The sequence below is a fragment of the Macaca fascicularis genome, chromosome 4 (genome assembly GCF_037993035.2).
Source record: "Macaca fascicularis isolate 582-1 chromosome 4, T2T-MFA8v1.1".
Taxonomy (NCBI): domain Eukaryota; kingdom Metazoa; phylum Chordata; class Mammalia; order Primates; family Cercopithecidae; genus Macaca; species Macaca fascicularis.
Window position 1 is genome coordinate 140,678,283 of NC_088378.1, and position 19,922 is coordinate 140,698,204.

The 19,922-nt window shown below is 42.5% G+C and overlaps 1 non-coding gene and 1 pseudogene across 1 annotated transcript; one reads left to right on the plus strand and one right to left on the minus strand.

The window, feature by feature from the left end:
• Positions 1–12,465: 12,465 nt before the first annotated feature.
• LOC123573140 (U6 spliceosomal RNA) lies at positions 12,466–12,572 on the minus strand. Its single transcript, XR_006697889.2, has one exon. It is a non-coding gene; the product is annotated as a U6 spliceosomal RNA (small nuclear RNA).
• A 3,576-nt stretch (positions 12,573–16,148) lies between these two features.
• Positions 16,149–16,710, plus strand: LOC135970440 (dihydrofolate reductase pseudogene; annotated as a pseudogene).
• Positions 16,711–19,922: the final 3,212 nt, after the last annotated feature.

Sequence of the window (19,922 nt, forward strand, 5' to 3'; positions counted from 1 at the left end):
TGCAGTTGCTTCCAGGGAAGTCTGGACAGTATGGGCCCAGAGAAAAGCAGAGGAGATGAGACAGGCAGAGGTGATGGACCCGGATCCCCAGGACGAGGCAGGGCTGCTGTTACACAATATGGGGCAGGAGGAGTTTGTGTGGAACCCACAGAATCACTTGGGGGCCTCCTTGTTCCCTTTGTTCCATTGCAAATGTGAACAGAATCGTCCAACAACCCAGTCTGAGAGAGTTTGATTTCCAAAGGCCCAGACCCCTCAGGTGGAAGGTTTGAGCCACTCTCCCAGGTAATTTCCCAAGGCCTCGCTCTTGTGCTCTGACATCCTCTGCAGCATTGGTGCAGAGGCCCTGCTTCTCATAGGCTGTTCCCAGCCACTGACAGGTAACAGCATGGACACTAAGGCAGGCCATTCCTGGGCAACAGGGGACTCCTCTATTGGACATCTGTGGCCGGAGGACTCCTCCATGGCCTTGCTCAATTCTCCTTAGATTGCCTGTGGTCTAGGATTCATCCAACAAACCTTCTCTCCTTCTGTCCAGCACTGGAGTCAGCCTTGCATCTGGGCCTGCCACTTTTATCAGGGTTCTCTGGCTCCCTCCCCATTTTCTATGAAAGGTGTGTTCCCCAGTAAACTCTTTGAGAGGCCCTGAGCCAGAAGCACTCAAGGAAATCTCTCCCAGATTCCTGACCACTGGAAACTGTGGGAGATGATAAGTATTTGTTGTTTTCGGCTGTCGAACTTTATGTTATTTATTACACAGCAATAGACAACTAATAGAGCTTCGAAAGAGAAAGAATTACTACACTTTAATTTTTATTTACTCTGAATTAACTAAAAGATATTCACTGTTATTTGGTTTTAAGATTTCAGTATTTCTATGTATCAATAGGATGTATTTTATTAACATTCACAGCAATCTATTTATTTGAACTTCAGTTTCCTACTGTGACCCAATTAAACACAAAAGGAAGATCCTGGCTATGCGAGGATGATTCAGTGATGGCCTCCAAATAACCACCCCCGGTTATTCACCTTCCCCCAGTTACTCAATCAACACTACTGTAGGTGCTACTGTGAAGGGTTCTGCAGATATAAGGAAGGTCCCAAATCAGTTGACTTTAAGGCCATGATTATCCTGGCTTGGACTGTCCTAATCAGGTGAGGTCTTGAAACAACTTGTTTCTCCTCAGCAAAGAGATTCACGGTGTGAGCGAGATTCCATGTGAGGGGCTTCCTCCACTGCGAGCTTTGAAAATGGAGGGACCATGTGGCAAAGGATGCTGGTGGGCTCCAGGAACTGAGAGCAGCTCCACCCACCCTCCACCTGACAGCTGCAAGGAACCAGGACTACAATCCTACAACTGTCGGAAAGTGAATTCTGCCACCAAGCTCCATGTAAACTTGAAGGACAACCCCAACCTCAAGATGAGGACACAGTTTGTGAAATCCTGAATTGAGAATCGTTCACGCCAGGTCTGAATTTTTTATTAAGGAAATGTAGAGAAATAAATGGGTGCCATATAAAGTCTCTGAGTTAGTGGTCATATGTTATGCTGTAAGAGAAAATTAATACATAGGCTCAACAGATAAGCATATAACATTTTCTCTATTGGAGTAACTTAATGAATTGAAATGTACACTCCTTGCATAAAATAAAATCTTTCCTAATTTTTTTGGTATTCTTCATTTTATAATTTTTATGCAATACAATTACATTTTAATACAATCATATTCATGAATTCACCAAAGACCAAACCTAACTCTGTGTCTATTCTATACCAAGTATGTGTTTATATACTGTGCAGTTGGTTCAGTTCCCACACCTGCTTTCCTCATGTTTCCTGTCCTGGGTCTGCAGTCAGAGTTTTGGAAACTTCTCTGGGATCCAAGACTAGGGGGTTCCTCTAGGACCTCATGGCCCTGTCTCCTCCCTGGCCCCGCACAGGATGATTTCTTCCCAGGGGTAGAGAAGGAGGTGCTCAGGCGGTGTTAAGTATGGGAGACAGGTGTGGAGGAGCTCACCTATGCCATAACTCCTCCTCTCCCACATCTCCTCAGGCTCTGACCAGGTCCTGTTTTCGTTCTACCCCAGGCCACCCTGACAGTGCCCAGGGCTGTGATGTGTCTCTCACAGCTTGTAAAGGTGATGTCCTGGAGGGCCTCATGTGGAAGGGGGATGGGGTAGAGGGGACAAGACTGGATTATGGTGATTCTTTGGGACATGTTGAGTGTGTAGTGGGGAGTTCAGAGCATTACCCTTTATAGTCACTGACCTGAATTTGTCCGTGACTGTTGTTTTCTGCAGCGTGAGACAGCTGCCTTGTGAGGGACTGAGATGCAGGATTTCTTCACGCTTCCCCTTTGTGACTTCAAGAGCCTCTGGCTTCTCTTTCTGCAAAGGCATCTGAATGTGTCTGCGTCCCTGATAGCCTAACGCGAGGAGGTGGGGAGACCAGCCCTCCCCCGTGTCTACCATGACCCCTTCCCCAGGCTGAATTAGCTAACTTTACAAAAAGAAAATGACCATCAATAATGTGAATGTGCCTCATCCAATTAGTAGAAGACTCCATGAGCAGAAACTGAGGTTTCCCAGAGAAGAAGAAATTCTGCCTCAGAATTAGAACATCTTCTTTCTGCGTTTTCAGCCTGCTAGCTTATCCTGCAGGTTTTCATACGTACCTCTCTAATAATCACATGAATAAATAGCATCATATGAATACAAATACACACACACACACACACACACACACACACACACCCTATTGGTTCTGCTTCTCTGAAGAATCCAGACTGATAGAGACTATGGTATGAAGAGTGGTTCTAGAGGAACAGAATTCTTTTAAAAATGTTATAGTTAACCATAAAAAATATTAAAATGTTGAAATGTATATAACCATAATTATAATTAGCAAATTAAGAATTAAATTGGCAAATAAGAAAAGAATTGTTTTCTTTTCCTTATACAGGACAAGCAACAGTAATGTGGATCTTCCTCACTTTCAGCCACCATTTGCCCTAGGTGTCCTTCACTTAAGTTTCTGGCTTGTGTTTTTCGAGTGAAAATTCACATGGATACTAAGAAGCAATTCTAATAATGTGAATCAGGTATCAAAAACTCCTTATGGCGTGTGAACATGTGATGATGGTTCATATACATTCCAACATCTCACAACAGGCAAGCGTTATTTCCAGAGGAAAATTAAGTCACTTTTGTAGCTGCTAGTGAATGTTGTACAAACAAACACTGAAGATGTAAGGCATTGTTCCGCTCTGGAGCGGTGCTTCTGTGGCTCCAGCGAACTGTGCAAAGGCTTTCTTTAATTATATATATATTTATTTTACATACACAAATATTATATATATACACACCCCCTGAAACTGAAAGCTGAAAAAAGAAAAAATACAAACATATCTTCTGTGATACTTCAATCACTTCACTCCACTGATCATTTTCTTGGGCGTAGAACTGAAACTATCACTCAATAATGTGTTTATACACCTTGCTGTGATTCAAAAGGTTATGAACAAACAACCATTTGTTCTATTTTCTGTTGCCACTAGAACATGGTTATTTGTCCCTGATCTAACAACACCTTCTCCAGCTCCACTCTCTGGCCACTGACATTAACAGTCCAGGTGGTCTTTTGAGTCACTAGGTGGTTTGACAGGACAAGGTTGATTTGAGTTAATACTTCTGGCATGTCCATTTTGATTTGTAACAGAAGCTTTTTCTGGATTCATCACCTACAAGGTGAGCTGGAAAACTGCAACCATCATCCATGCTTGAAAATATGGGAGATAGCCAGTATTTTTCTTCATGGCCAAACACTTGTCTTCAATTTTTACTATTGTCCTTTTTTTTTAAACCAACACAGCGGCAGTAGCTGAAAAGAGAGAGGACGATGAAGAAGAACTCTGTAGGCACAAAGAAAAGGAAAAGCATATGGAGCTTTGCTGTGTATCTGTCAGTTCATTTTACTCCACTAGAACACAGTGTTCTCAGGACTTGATGCCCTGCAGGCCCCCAGCTGAGGGCAGCGAGCACCCTGAGAGTGATTACACTCGGAGTGTAATCGTACAGCCACAGCATCTGCATGTGAAGTTGTCCTGCACTCTGGAACCGTCTCTCTTGGTCATGGTGGCTACTGTGACATTGTCCTTTCTTCTGTTTTCCTTTCTTCCTCTGTCTTGTTGCTGGGGATAACTTTGCCCCTGCTGGCATCATGTCCTGAAGAGCTGAGGATGACACATCCTGGCTGGCATCCTCCCTGGTCGGCCTTGGGTCACTGTCTAAGCGCTGCCCGTGGCAGGAGGTTCTGGGAATGAGCGGCAGTGCCTCATGGAGCTGTCCCTGTGAGACTGGCCCGCAGGTGTTTGTACCTGTGGCATTTTCACAACTCTTTCCAACACTCAAGACATTCTTGAGTTTTGTCGGAGGAGACCAGGTTTGGGTCCTCACCTGTGTCCCTCATCTCTCATCTGGACGGCTATGGGGCCGACATTGTCGGAAATGAGAAACGCTGCCCCTTCACAAGGCACTAGCTAGTTTTTCTCTTCTGGAAGGCGGCAGCACAATGCCCAGGCTGAGATGGACACAGGAGTCAGCATCTTAAAGTAAAACATGTGATTCTAATAGAAATACCTGAGCTTTTCAATGCGAATGAACAGGACCTTCACCCTCTGGCAACTGTGTATTTCTCCTTGAGATGTGACAAGAAAAAGAAAGAAGGAAGGAAGGAAGGAAGGAAGGAAGGAAGGAAGGAAGGAAGGAAGGAAGGAAGGAAGGAAGGAAGGAAGGAAGGAAAGAGAGAGAGAAAGAAAGAAAGAGAGAAAGAAAGCAAGCAAGCAGGAGAAGGAGTGGTGGCTGAGGTGTGGGGAGCTGGGACACTGGCCTTGTGCAGGTGAGTTGCCAGGTGCTTCTGGGGAGGCCGCCACCATCCTGGGCTCTGGCAGGTTGGGGCACCACAGAGCCAGCCTTCCTGACAATGTCGTCTGTCCCAGTGACTCACCAGAAGTCACGGCGCCCAGATTAGTTTTGTGTTGATAGAGAATTTTAAAGTGTTATGTTACATAATTTTATGCTTTTTGAGGAGGCAAATAAGTCTCTCTGACTCAGCCGCTCCTCACGGCATCTCTCTAATGTGCTTGAAGACGCTCAGATCTGTGGGTCCCACCCTCAGTGAAGACCTGCGCTTCCCTGCTGGGTCGTTTTCTGGTGTCTTTGCCTGTTGGTTGCCCCTGTGACTGGTGACCTCACGCCCTCTGGTGGACGCCATGCTCTCTTGCTCATTGAGGGTTGGAAAACTGGGAAATTACGCTCAATGAGGATAGGCAGTAACATTGGTTCTGTGTGGCACTGTCATCACCTGCACTTGAAGGGGAAGCCGTGTTTCAGAAAGTACGAAACGTGGCCCCATCCCTTGGCTGCCAAGTGGCCTAGTGGCAATGTGAGCCCGAGTGGACGACACTGTGATGCAGGACAGGGTGGATTCAAGGGCCCCTTCCCAGCTCAGGGATTGACTGCAGGGCTGGTGGTAACCAGGGCTGAGAGGAACCTGGAGACACGCTGGGGCGGGGCCAGGTGAGAGCCCGGAGAGAGCCTCCACCTGTCCTCACAGGGCCTGGGGAGACATACTGAGGAGGGGCCACCTGCCCCTCCACTCTGCCTCACCATTGTCCCCCAGCCACATTGGCATCCCTGGTGTCCACCAGGCACTTTTCACGTGTCTCCTCTTCAACCTTCAGAACCTCTCCGTACGGTCCGTGTTGGATTTGCATTTCCGGAGTTGAGGGAAGACTCTGAGCCTGGGAGACTCCATAGGGAGGGGTCCACACTCTATGACGGATGCCACAGTTGAACCACAGCAGCTTGAACTTCGGACCCCAGAGTGCTCTGAGCTCTGAGTTGCTCTGGGCTGGCGTGGCCTGTGCCAGCTGCACTGAGGCAGCCGTGTGCCTGCTGGTCCTACAGGATTCACCGCCTGAAACCAGAAGCAGATCAGGATTTCCCAAATTGTCTCCAGCCCTGATGGGTGACATCTCCACTGTTTTAATAAGGCAATAATCGCAGCTACCACTTCTGTGGTGGGTGCTGCCATGTGTCAGCATCTTTCTGGGTACTTGGCATATGCAAACATACACATTTACAAAGAAAGCTCGGGAAGCACAGAGAGATTAAGTGACTTGGTCAAGGTCACACAGCAGTAAGTAGGGGAGCTGGAATTTAAGCTGAGACTGTCTGCTCAAGGGCTCAGGCCCTCACTGCTGGCACCATGTCACATACAGTGAGATGACTGAAGGTGGGAAGAAGGTGAGGTGTGTTGATTACATGGTGTACACTTGGTCTTTGTAGTAAGCTGGAGCCTGTGGCCACCAAAGGTGGATTTGTGCATGAGCCGAGGACAGGTTTCTAATGTGCCAGATGAGGTGAGTAAGAGATTATACAACTGTGTCTTCAGCCTTGTCCTCCCCGTCTTTGTCATCTCCTGAGGATGGAGCATCTGTCATGTGCACACTGAGTGGCACCACTCCTGCTGGGTGAGTCGCTGCAGCTGCAGGCCCCCACAGTCCTCATGAGAGGCAGTCAGCACCTGCAGCTGCTGGGGCTCCACCAGGATGCATTTTGAGGACACCAGCTCTGCACCATCCTTGACCCAGACAGGGGGCCCCATGGGACCACCTTTAGGCAGGGAGCAACTCAGCCCTGCGGTGTCCCCAATATCAAAGAACAACTGCTCCTGCTGGTTTCAAGACCTCAGTGGGAGGCTGCAGCAGGCCTTGAGTGAGGGAGGATCGGCTCCCAGAGCCTGGGATCCTGCCAGACAACACTCAAATCAAGGGCAGGTAAATAATCCCCAAAAGGACCCGGGGCAATATTTTCAACTTTGCCAACCAGTCTCTGTACCAAATACTTAACTCTGCCCTTGTAGCATGAAGCAGCCTTCCATATACATCCTGCTGGTCTCCCCCAGACAGGCTGCTCCCAGTCCTAGGGGATCTGAAGTAGCGCCTGAATGGCCACAGCCATGAAAAGCACTAGGGTGCAGGCCAGGGTGTCTGTGACAGGGGCTGGGGCTGCAGTTTGTCAGGCAGTGTGAACAGGCATGCTGCTCCCCACAGCTTAGCTTGGCACTAGCAGGAGGAGAGTATCCATTAGAAGCCTGGGGGCCACTGGAGCCCGACTCAGTATGTGCAACTCCCAAATGGGCTTGGTGCCCATAAACCTAGCACCAGTGTGGGCTGCTGATCCACCAGGGCACAGTGCACCCCAGCTGAGCCAGCTGTCCTTGACCCACCAGGCCTCAGCCCATGACCAGCCCACCTTGCTGGGGCACAGGGACACTGGAACAGAATTTTAAGAATGAGTTCACTGAATTTGGTGGGGGGATTTCTTGAATTGTTTCTCTAACCCATTTAGATTTAAAGGCACAAATGACTCTATTTCCAGTAGTACAGAGAGTGTGAATACTCAGAATATCACCACTGGATAGACCTAATCAAATAGTTATAACGTCTGGGTGACCATGTATTTGACACCTTAGAAGACTTTGTTAAACTAGCAAGTATAAGGTGATTGGCTGATTTTTGCCAGTTGTGCTGGACAAAATGGGGAAAAAAAAGATGAACTCAAGGCTGCAAACTTCTAGCTCATAAGCCATGTAAGTCACCTAAAAGTTTGTTTCCTTTGAATGAAATCCTAATCTCCTGTAGCTGCAGGGCTGAACTTTCTGAAAAATAACCACAGAGTCTCATTCTGTGGGTGGCTAAATTACAACACAAAGCAAATCCCAGACTCAAAGAATATCTGTTATTTAAGTGAAGTCATTGATTGGGAATAAATGGGATCCTGAAAATCAGAATGGGAACATCTGGGCAGATCCTGATGAAACTAAAGATACTGAACTCCTAAATTCCTCTGAAAATTATTTGCCAGTTACATTTAACCACATTTGGCAAAATTAATCCAGTTTTCCCTAATGAAAAAGTACTGGTCTTCTTTGAGGTAGTTGCCCTCAAGACCCTGTGATTCCACTCCACATTTACCCCCAACACCCCTCTGTGATTCCAGATCCATAAATAGCCTTGAGTCCTAGCATGTCCTGAAAGGTGTGGTGGAATATGTCAGTAAGATGATTTAGAGAAGCAATGTGACAATGTGATGAAAATAATTAAAAATGTTTAAAAGTCTGTGTCTTAATATTTATCATTTGAGTAGCCTATGAATTTTCTAAAATTCTAAACATAGAAGAATCTCTCTATATAAAGATGCTTGTCAAAACATTATTTACAACAAGACAAAATGAAAGCAGATGGATCCAAAAGAAGTTGGGTTACATCTTCTTATCTGAAGTGGGATGCAGCTTGTAAAAGTGTATAAACTTTATGCAAAGTTTATAACATGGAAAACTACTTGTATAATAATACATTCAATAAGCAACATCCAAGATAACCCATAACATATGAATGCAACTTTGTAAAATGACAGCATATATACACATATATATAGAAAATAACAAAATGAAAATGAGCACCACTGCACAAGACAGCTCCGGGGACCACCATTTGCACTTCAGTCTACAAAGTTTCAACAATATAATAGCAGTGATTTTTTAAAGAAAGGCCTAGGTGATGTTTCTGTCAGTGCATTTTAAAGTCTTCTGTGATCAAATAGGGTTTAACTTTTCCAATATAAAAGCATATATTTTAACATTTAAAATAAAGCATTTGAAGTAAACAACAATGAAATGAGGCCAGACATGGTGGCATGCACTTGTAGTCCCAGCTACTCAGGAGGCTGAGGCAGGAACATTGATAGAGCCCAGAAGTTCAAGGATGTAGGACACTATGATGACAGCTGTGAAAAGTCACTGCACTCCAGCCTGGGCAACATATCAAGACCTTATCTTTATAATAATAATAATAATAATATTCACAATCTTCTTTCTGCCTCAAGCTAAAGCTGCTTTCTCATTTGAACCCAAAGGGCAGAAATGCCTACTGAGTGCTCCACCAGAGAAAAGAAATGAGTTCTTCCTTCACAATCCATGATCTAATTTTTGGTTATAGAGTTCAGCTGAGCAATAAAGGCAACACTAGGAACACCATCGATATATAGATTACTGATTGTCGTGTATGTGTTTGTGTATAAATGTATGTCTCTCTCTCTCTCTATATATATATATATAATTTTATATAATATATAAAAAATTACCACTACACCTGAAAGATGGAGATGGATTCTTCCATTTCATAGATGAAAATGTGAGCCCCTGTGAACTTTGAGGCTTGTTCTGGGTTCACTGAATGTAAACCTTGAGAATTGGGGGACACTCAGCCTCCTGCAGAACCCACCTAGGCATAAGCCAAACCAGTGGAGACTCCTCAACAGCAGGAAGGGCAACTGAGATCCAGGAATGTCCACACTTGTAGAGGGTCCATGTCCTGTGGAATACAACTGAAGGATGGGCGGAGGGTAGACTTTAGCCTCTTCCTTCAGCTGGGGGTGGCAGATGTGTGGGTCAGTCAGCTACCCATGAGGTGTATCATATTCCTAGGGCTGTCTTTCATTCCTCTGCTGAGAACTCCATCCTGCACAGACAAAAACCATATATTCACTGGTAAGCAGGATCGCTTTTAGAAATGCAAACATAACTTCCCTAACATTAAAGTCAAACATTCTTACTCCCATTGAATCATCTTATTTGGATAATCTCCTGACTTCCCCTGAAGTTAGCCCGAGTTACATCTGAGCATTTGGATCCAAGACAGAAAGTCATTTTGGGGTTTGGACCTGGCTGATCTTGGACCGTGTTCTGAAAAGGAAGCTTTCTACTTGCAGAAGAGCAAGGGTGAGCTCTGAATAGCAGATGAAATCATAAGGAGAAAAGACAGATGGGCAGATTCCCAAGCAAACTTGGAATATGTTTGCCAGCCTCTCTTCAGTTGTGATAAAATATACATCACCACAAAATTTGCCATTGTAACCATTTAAGTGTACAATGCAGTAACATTTAGTAGGTGCACAACGTTATGCAGCCATCATCACTATCAAGTTTCAGAGCATTTTCACCACCCTAGAAGGAAACTCTGTACCTGCTAAGCAGTTACCTTCCACTCTCCCCTGCCACCAGCCCCTGGCACCATTAACCCAGTTTCTGTCTCTCTAGATTTGCTTCTTCTGAATATTTTATTAAAATGGAATCATACAATATGGCCTTTTGTGACTGGCTTCTTTCATTTGACATGCTTTCAAGATTCATCCAAGTTGTAACATGTATCAGTACATTATTCCTTTTATGGTCAAGTAATATTCCATTGCAGAATAGATTACATGTTGTTTATCCATTCATCAGTTGATGGGCATTTTATATTAAATTAAATAGAGAAAAACAAAAGAGGAGTTACAAATTATCACAAATTGTTACAAATTATCACCTCCCAAAAAATACTTGCTTTTCTATTTACCTATGAAGTTACTTTTAGCTGTGTACTTCTTTGCTTCATATGGCTTCAAGTTGCTATCTAATGTCCTTTTATTTCAGTGTGAAGCAATCCTTTTAGCATTAATTGTAGAATAGGTTTACCAGAGACAAGTGCCATCAGCTTTTATTTATCTGTGCATGTCTGAATTTCTCCATTATTTCTGACAGAGAGTTTTGCCAAATATGCAACTGTCAGTTGAGACAGGTTGTTTTTTTCTTTCTGTACTTTAAGTTTGTCATGCCAATGTCTTCTGAACTCCATAGTTTCTGAAGAAGATTTGGTGGTTAATCTCATGGAGGATCCTTGTACTCGATGAGTCCCTTCTCTTGTTGTTTTCAAGATACTCTGTTTGTCTTTGTGTTTTGACAGTTTCATTATAATGTTTCTCAGTGTGGACATCTTTGAATTGCTGCTACTTTAAATGTTTCAGTGTGTTGGATACCCAGATTCATGTTCTTAATAAAATTTCCGAAGTTTGGGGTCATTATTTCTTTAAATACTCTTTCTTCCCTCTTCTTCTTTCTCTCTTTTGGGAACTCCCAAAATGCATACACTTGATGTTGTCTCTCAGATCTCTTCTGTTCATTTTTCTTCATACTTTTTCCCTTCTGCTCCTCAAATGGGCAATTTCAATTGGCCTATGTTTGAGTTTACTGATTCTTCATTCTGCAAACTAAAATCTGTTCTTGAAGCCCTCCGGTGAATTTTCCATTTTACTTCCTGTACATTTCAGCTCCAGATTTCCATTTGCTTCCTTTTCACAATTATTTACTGATTTTTGCTATTTAGTGAAACATAGTTCTCCTGATTTTCTTTAGTTATTTGTCCATGGTTTCCTTTAGCTCTTTGACTATGTTTAAGACAGTTGATTCAAAGTCTTTGTCTAGTAAGTCAGTCCACTCTTCTTCAGGAACAATTTCTTTCCATTGTTTTTCCTGTGAATGAGTCATACTTTCATACATGCATAACTCGTGTTTTTTGAAGTTGAAAACTAGACATTTTCAATGTCAATGGTAACTGTGAAAATTACATTTTCTAAACTATTTTTGTATAGATTGTATTCTTTATTGTGTGTGGTCACTGAAGTCTCATAGTTGTAGATGTGTGGTCTTATTTCTGAGTTCTCTATTCTATTCCATTGGTCCATGCATCTGTTTTTGTACCAGTACCATACTGTTTTGGTTACTGTAGCCTTGTAGTATAGTTTGAAGTCAAGTAGCATGATGCCTCCAGCTTTGTTCTTTTTGCTTAAGACTGTCTTGACTATAAAGCTCTTTTTGGTTCTATATGAATTTTAAAATCATTTCTTCTAATTCTGTGAAAAATACCAATGGTAGTTTAATGAAAATAGCATTGAATCTATAAATTACTTTGAGCAGTATGACCATTTTCATGATATTGATTCTTTCTATCCATGAGCATGGAGCGTTTTTCCATTTGTTTGTATCCTCTCTGATTTACTTGAGCAGCAGTTTGTAGTTCTCCTTGAAGAGATCCTTCAATTCCTTTGTGAGCTCTATTCCGAGGCATCTTATTCTGTTTGTAGCAATTATGAATAGAAGTTTATTCACAATTTGACTCTCTGCTTGTCTATCGTTGTTGTATAGGAATGCTTGTGACTTCTGCACATTGATTTGGTATTCTGAGACTTTACTGAAGTTGCTTATCAGCTTAAGAAACTTTTCAGCTAAAACAATGGGGTTTTCTAGATGTAGGATCATGTCATTTGCAAACAAAGACAATTTGACTTCCTCTCTTCCTATTTAAATATCCTTTCTTTCTCTTACCTGATTGCCCTGGCCAGAACTTCCAATACTTTGTTGAATAGGACCGGTAAGAGAGGGCAGCCTTGCCTTGTGCAGGTGTTAAAGGGGAATGCTTCCAACTTTTGCCCATTCAGTATGATACTGGTTGTGAGTCTGTCATAGATGACTTTTATTATTTTGAGGTATGTTCCTTCAATACCTAGTTTACTGAGAGTTTAAAAACATGGAATGCTTCATGAATTTGCATGTCACCCTTGTGCAGGGGCCATGCTGATCTGCTCTGTATCTTTCCAATTTTAATATATGTGCTGCCAAAGCGAGTACTGACCACAAGTTCTTAGAAGTGGAGATAAGTGAAGAACTGTGGGTGAGACGGAGTGTTGAATTTCATCTGCAGTAATTTCTGCATCTAACAAAATGTGATTATCTCTGTCTTTTATTCTTTAATTAAGTGGTAAAATGCATTACAGATTTAAAGTTTAAATATTCTTGTATCCTGGGGAGGATATTTAATTTATTTATAGCTCATTGGTGGACACAGTCTAGTACTGTTTTTCTCAGTATTTTTACCTCTAATTGCTTCAAAGTGATTATCCTATCATGCTTTTCTCTTATGTATTCCCTTGTTGGCTTTAGAATCAATGTTATTTATACATAAACAATAATGAGTTTACTGGCTTTCTCTATGTTTCCTCATTCTCTTGAATATTATGTATAAATTCAGTAGCCTTCTTCAATGTTTTGATAGAAATAATCTGTAAAACAGTCTGGATATGTCTGAAGGCAAATAAAGTTTTACAACTGTTTTAACTTCTCTACTTGTAATAAGTTCTCCCCATTGACATAATCTTGTTCATAGTCTTAAAATTATTTAAACCTCTACTATATCTTTAGTGGCATGTTTATCTATCATAATGTTATTTTATTATTAATTGCCATTGCTGTTTCATTTCTCCATCCAAATAAAAACAGCTGCTTTTGGTTGGCTGGGCCCTCAGCAGTGGCAGCTGCCAGGTCAGCCCTGGTGAGTGGCAACTCAATTGCTGTGCCCATGCAGTGTCCATGGCAGCCACCACGGCCACTTCATGCAGGGACTCCATGAGCAAGCCCTGTGCGGCTGAGTGGCATTGTCCGTCAAGTCATCTCACTCACCTGATTACAGGGAGCCCCAGTACCTTAAAGACCCTCTGGTAGGCATCCACACACAACCACTATCGTCATGCACTCGGCCTACAGCAAGAGGTCTATGTGTACCTCTCTTCTCTACCTCCCAATTTTCTAACTCTATTTTCCCCAAGTTTGTGACTGGCCAGCCAAGGCATGAACCACTGTCCATGACTCATTCATTCATGCACTACTGGGCATCATTTCACACCCCCCACCTCCCATGGGCTTGTTTGGGTTTGATTCCTAGTTCCTGGCTTGTGAGTCATTTCCAAAGCTGTTCTGGTGTCAGCTCCCAAGCCTACTGCTGTTGTTGTAGATTTTCCTCTTTATATGTATTTATTTCCTGGAATTAAAAACAATTGCACTAATTTTTTCAATTCAGCATTTCCAAGGATATGCAGTAGGAGTGATTCTTCTTAGTGTACATAGAATTGCTTCAAAACACCAGCAATGTATATTTGAGGGAAGAACAGCATGCACGGAGAAAGGAGGACAATCCACAAGTGGGCAATGTAGTTTCACAAAGTGAACACTTGGGTAAACAACACCCACATCGAAGTACACCAATCACAGCCTGCTGGAAACATCTTTGGGTCCTCCTCAGTCATTAACCACCCTCCTCACCCTGGAGTAGCCACTCTTGATTTCTAACACAGATGAGTTCTGCCAGTTCCAGTTGAATGGCATTATAAAGTCACCATCATGACCCTGGATCTCATCATCTCGCTGTGTGTGGTCGTAGCCTATTCACTCCCGTGGCTGTCCAATGCTCCACTTTATAAATAGCTCATATTTCCTGTCCCTTCACTATTGATAGACAATTGTGTTGTATCCATATTTTACAAGTCATGCTGCTATGAATAATATTTTCATATATTTTGGCACACACATACACACATTTCTACTGGTTGATAACTAAGAGTGCTATTGCTGGGTCATAGGTGAGTAGATGCTTGGCTTAGTCGCTGGTTAATAAATTTCTAGTAGTAAACAAACAGTAGAGGAGCATGAATCTCTTACTTAGAAATTATTCGGATAATAAATGAGGAAGGAATGAGAGACCGAGACTATAATAACTCTTTTGCAAACCATCATGGGTTAACAGATTTAACCATTGAACAGCAATGGCAATTAACAACACAATAAAACAAAAAACTAATGTCAGGTTCTTCCTCTTGATGGAAGAACACATTACAGCACCATCAAACAAGTACAAGCAACAAAGAAACCAAGCCTGAATATAAGCTAGCCTCCATAGCCAATTACCAATTTAGAGGCAATTCAGATAATAAAAACACATATTAAACAATGGCTTGGGGAGCAATCAGCAAAATGCACACTATGGAAAGCTCTACCACACAATATAAATTTCAAGAAAGAATCTATAGAATAAAAGAGAACAAATGCATATTTCTAAAGGTAAAACTAAATTATAATTTTGGATGATAAAAATATAAAATAGAACAAAGAAGTGATGATGTGAAAGTCAGGATGTATTTTACTTTGGGGGAGGAAAGAGTTTACTGCTGAGCTGGCGAAATGATGGGGCTTCTGGTTTGCTCCACAAACGTCTATTCCTGGTGGTTAATGGGTGTTCACTTTTTATTCAAGGACACAAATTTTAGACTGTTTCTTTTTCCTTCTGGAGTCCTACATTTTATGACACAAAGGTTAATGAAAAACTAATTTATAGAGTATGGTTACTGTTTTGCACAAAGCCCTCTCCCCATCTTCCCTCTGAGTACCCAGAACAACCAGCAGCCCCAGGACCACCAGCAGGGGTGACCTCACTTCTAGGTGTGCGTGCAGCTCACATCAGCAGAGGCAATACGCAGGTCTACTCCTTGACTCTTGGAAAAACCTGATAGGACACAGCTGAGGGGAAGCCTTCCCCGCCGTCTGCAGGCTCTTGGCCATCAGTGTAGAGGGAGCGGCTCCTCACCTTTCCCACAGGCGCCTTCATGGCCACAGCCTCCTCTCTGCATGGGGAGTTCATGGCCCTTCCCCTGAACACGGTGACATGGATCTTGCCAAAGGTGGAGATGACACCATTCCTCCTCCCACCATCTTTTGCTATAGAGCAACTGGAGTACGTTCCACCCACACACAGGACAGGGAGCTGACAACCAAGGAGGGGAGGATCAATACTCAGCTTTCTCTACTTGTAATAAGTTCTCCAAATTGACAAAATCTTGTTCATAGTCTCAAAATTATTTAAACTGCTACTATATCTTTAGTGGCATATTTATCTATCATAATGTTATTTTATTCTTAATTACCATTCCCTGTTTTATATCTCCGTCCAAAAACAAACAGCTGCTTTTAGTTAGCTGGGCCCTCAGCAGTGGCAGCTGCCAGGTCAGCCTTGGTGAGTGGCGACTCAATTGCTGTGCCCATGCTGCCACTTTGTGCAGGGACTCCATGAGCAAGCCCTGTGCGCTTCTTTTGCTTCACAGGAAACTTGACTCAGGCTGGTGTCCAGTGAAGAAATCCCAGGTGCATGGAAAGGAGAGGAGGACCTCAGGGCAGTGAGTGATCTGCAAAAGGAAGCGCATGGACCACCAGGGGACGCTGTTGCGCTGCCCCTTCTCCGAGGAGGTGAATGCTCAGGAGGAGCTTTGAGGTGGAGAGAGGGAGATGTCATTGCTCATCCTCCAGGTTCGAAGTAAAAACCTTCCGGCCAATCTTGGCCGCGCGCAGCGAGCGGGCTCGGAGGTGCTCACCGCTGCTGTCATGGTTCGTTTGCTAAACTGCATCGTCGCTGTGTCCCAGAACATGGGCATTGGCAAGAAAGGGCACCTGCCCTGGCCGCCGCTCAGGAATGAATTTAGGTATTTCCAGAGAATGACACAGACTCTTCACTAGAAGGTAAACAGAATCTGGTGTTACGTGTAGGAAGATCTGGTTCTCCATTCCTGAGAAGAATCGATCTTTAAAGGATAGAATTAATTTAGTTCTCAGCAGAGAACTCAAGGAACCTCCACAAGGAGCTCATTCTCTTGCCAGAGGTCTAGATAATATCTTAAAACTTACTGAACAACCAGAATCAGCAAATAAAGTAGAGATGATTTGGATAGTTGGTGGCAGTTTTGTTTATAAGGAAGCCATGAATCACCCAGGCCACCTTAAACTATTTGTGACAAGGATCAGGCGGGACTTTGAAAGTAACACATTTTTTCCAGAAATTGATTCGGAAAAATATAAACTTCTGCCAGAATACCCAGGTGTTCTCTCTGATGTCCAGGAGGAGAAAGACATTAAGTTCAAATTTGAAGTTTATGAGAAGAATGATTAACATGAAGGGATTTTCTGGTTTATTTTAAGTTGTTTCCCCTCCCTCTGAAAAAAACTATGTATTTTCACATGAGAAGAAAAAGACTTTTGTTGACTTTGGATATATGTATAATTATTTCTAAGCAATGTGTTTTTATCCCGCACTAGTCTTGAATATATCAGATACCATTTATGAAACATTCTTGCTATAACTAAGTGCCTGTCCAAGACCCCAACTGAGTCCCCGCACCTGCTACAGTGACCTGCCATTCCACACCCATCGCACATGGCACTCTGGCCAGTCCTTGACATTGTTGGGCTTTTCAAATGTCGGTAGTATTTATTAAAGATGAAGATGCACATACCTTCAAACTGAGCAGTTTCACTAGTGGAAAATACTAAAATCTTCCTACGTGTATATCTAGAGGTTTGTAGACAAATGTTGCAGCCCTGTTTGTAACAGTGAAAAATTGTAAGCACCCTGGAAGTCCAGTGATGGGAAAATGAATATATTTCGGTCTTTTGGGGAACCCAGAGTAGGTTCCAAGACTGAAATTTCAGTGAAAGCAGTTTATTTGCTAGGTCTTACCAGAAAGCATCAATTGAGGTATGGAGAAATGGAACTGAGAAGGCAAGAAAACCAGTGTAAAGTCAGTGAGCAGGTTCTCATTGGTAACAAGCTCCATACTGCTGAGATACAGGGAAACGGAGGGGAGAAAGCTGGAGTATTGATCCTCCACTCCTTGGTTGTCAGCTCCCTGTCCTGTGTGTGGGTGGAACGTACTCCAGCTGCCCTATAGCAAGTCCCAGGTGTTTGCAGTAAGAAGCTGCTGGCATGCACAAGAACAGTGGATGCCACACACTTAAAGCAATTCCATGTTTAAGTATATAACCTCTTCATATCTTTTTTTTTTCTTTTTTGGCAGAGTTTCACTCTTGTTACCCAGATGGAGTGCAGTGGCGTGACCTCAGCTCACTGCAACCTCCGACTTCCCAGGTTCAAGCAATTCTCCTGCCTCAGGCTCCCAAGTAGCTGGGACTACAGTCGCGCACCACGACACCCAGCTAATTTTGTGTTTTTGGTGGAGACGAAGTTTCACCACATTGGTCAGGCTGGTCTCGAACTTCTGACCTCAAGTGATATGCCCGCCTCGGCCTCCCAAAGTGCTGGGATTACAGGCGTGAGCCACCGCACCTGGCCGATCTCTATTCTTTTTATGTAGTAAAAAGTATAAAGCCACACATGGTTTATTTGAAATATTTTATGATTTAAAAAAATACAGAAGCAGGAAAACCAATTCTAAGTTCAAGTGAGGGATGATGGTAGTTTGAACCAGAAGGTTGGAGAAAATACTCCAGCAAAATGAAGGAGGAGACAAACCAGAGAATGACATGGATCCAGCAAATAGGATCCAACACAGGACATATTCCAGCTATGGAGTTGGCTTAAAAACAAAAAACAAACAAACAAGCAAAAAAAAAAAAAAAAAAAAAAAAACAGTAAAAGTATTAATAGGTTAGCTGGGTGGAATGGCTCATGGCTGCAGTCCCAGCTACTCAGGAGCCTAAAAGTAAGAGGTTCGCTTGAGTCCAAGAGTTCCAGACCAGCCTGGCCACCATAGTGAGATTCCCTTCTCTTAAAAATAATAATAGGTTATTGCCAGATTTGGGGCATTTGGAAAGAAGTTCATTGAAGATAAAGCAAAAGTGAAAAAAACAAGGGGGAAGGGTGTTAGAGAATCATTAATTCTAGGGCAGAAAGTAGTACAGGATAGGAAGTAAGAGCACAATATTCTGTTTTCCTCAACAATGAGCAATATGTACATAGTCATAATGATGTGGTGACTGTTTAGCTCCTAACTGTGGTAACTACTTTGGGACAATATGGGAGGAAAAGTAAAGATAGCGATGGTGTAAGAGCTAAATCCTCATCTGTCATTCAAGAAATCACTATAAAATGTATAAAATAATCAAGTATTGACTAAGTAGTTATGTGAGGAGAAAGAAGACATTGCTAAAAGAGTTAAAAGTCATTGCTTTGAAAGATTAGGAGGGATGGGGCAGGGAACGGTTAGAATGCATTATAAGCTGAAGAGGCTTTTAAAAATTACATGTATTAATATATGTACCCACTTGAAAAACTGAAAAAATAATAATTTGGAAAAACCCATGAAGGCAACTACCAGAAGGAAAAACTGAGAATGAAAAGTGCTTGTCTCTGGAAAGAACAAATTGCAGGACTGTTGCTTCACTGTAAGACTTTTAGAACCATTTGATTTTACTTAATCATTTTCATCTATTTCTTTAATAAAACAACTCTATCGTAATAAAAAGTTGCATTCATTCATAGAAAACAAACAAACAAAAACCCTTCCTGTCCAGCCCATCTCATTCTCGGAGGGTGTGAGGGATGAGGGCAGAGGGAAGGGCTGCGGAAGCAGGAGGTGAGGACAAGGAGCAGGGGAAAGGACTCCAAAGCAGTGGAGGAGCCTAGCAGGGGGTTCTCTGCATTCGATTTTTCTGTACTGGGCAGTGTGGTAGTTACACGACTATAAATAATCACCAAAATTCACCAAAAAGGGCAGCTAAAACTGGTGAATTTTATTACACGTAAATGCCCTAATAAGCAAAAAAAAAAAAAAAAAAAAGGGAGGGGGGGAGGTAGGCAAAAATAAAGACATTTTTAGATCATCAAAACCATAAAATTCATTTCCTGGGAGTCCTGTACTACATGTAATTTGAAAGGAAGTTCTTCAGGCTGAAGGGAAATGATACTAGATGGTGACCCAGATACACAGAAAGGAACAATTAACAACAGGAATGATGCACGTACACATGTCACATTCACATTCATTTTGTTAATTTCCTGAAGACATATGGCTGCTTGTCTAAAACAAAAAGCATTACACTGTATCATTGAGTTTATAATTAGATTGATGTAATATATAAAACAATAATAGCATAATGGTAGGTTAAATGAAACTACACTGTTACAAGTATCCTTTATTTTGCCCGATGTAGTTTAATAGAATCTGAACTTCACTGTGAAAAGTCAAGGAATCGGATTTCCATTCTTACAACAATAAAAAGCTAGTGTAAAGAAATATAGCCAAAAGCCACTAGGAGAATAAAACCATAAACTAAAAACTGTTTATTTGACACATAAGAAAGTAGCAAAGGAGGAACAGAAACAAAAAGATATGAGACAAATTGAAAGCGTATAGCAAAATAGTA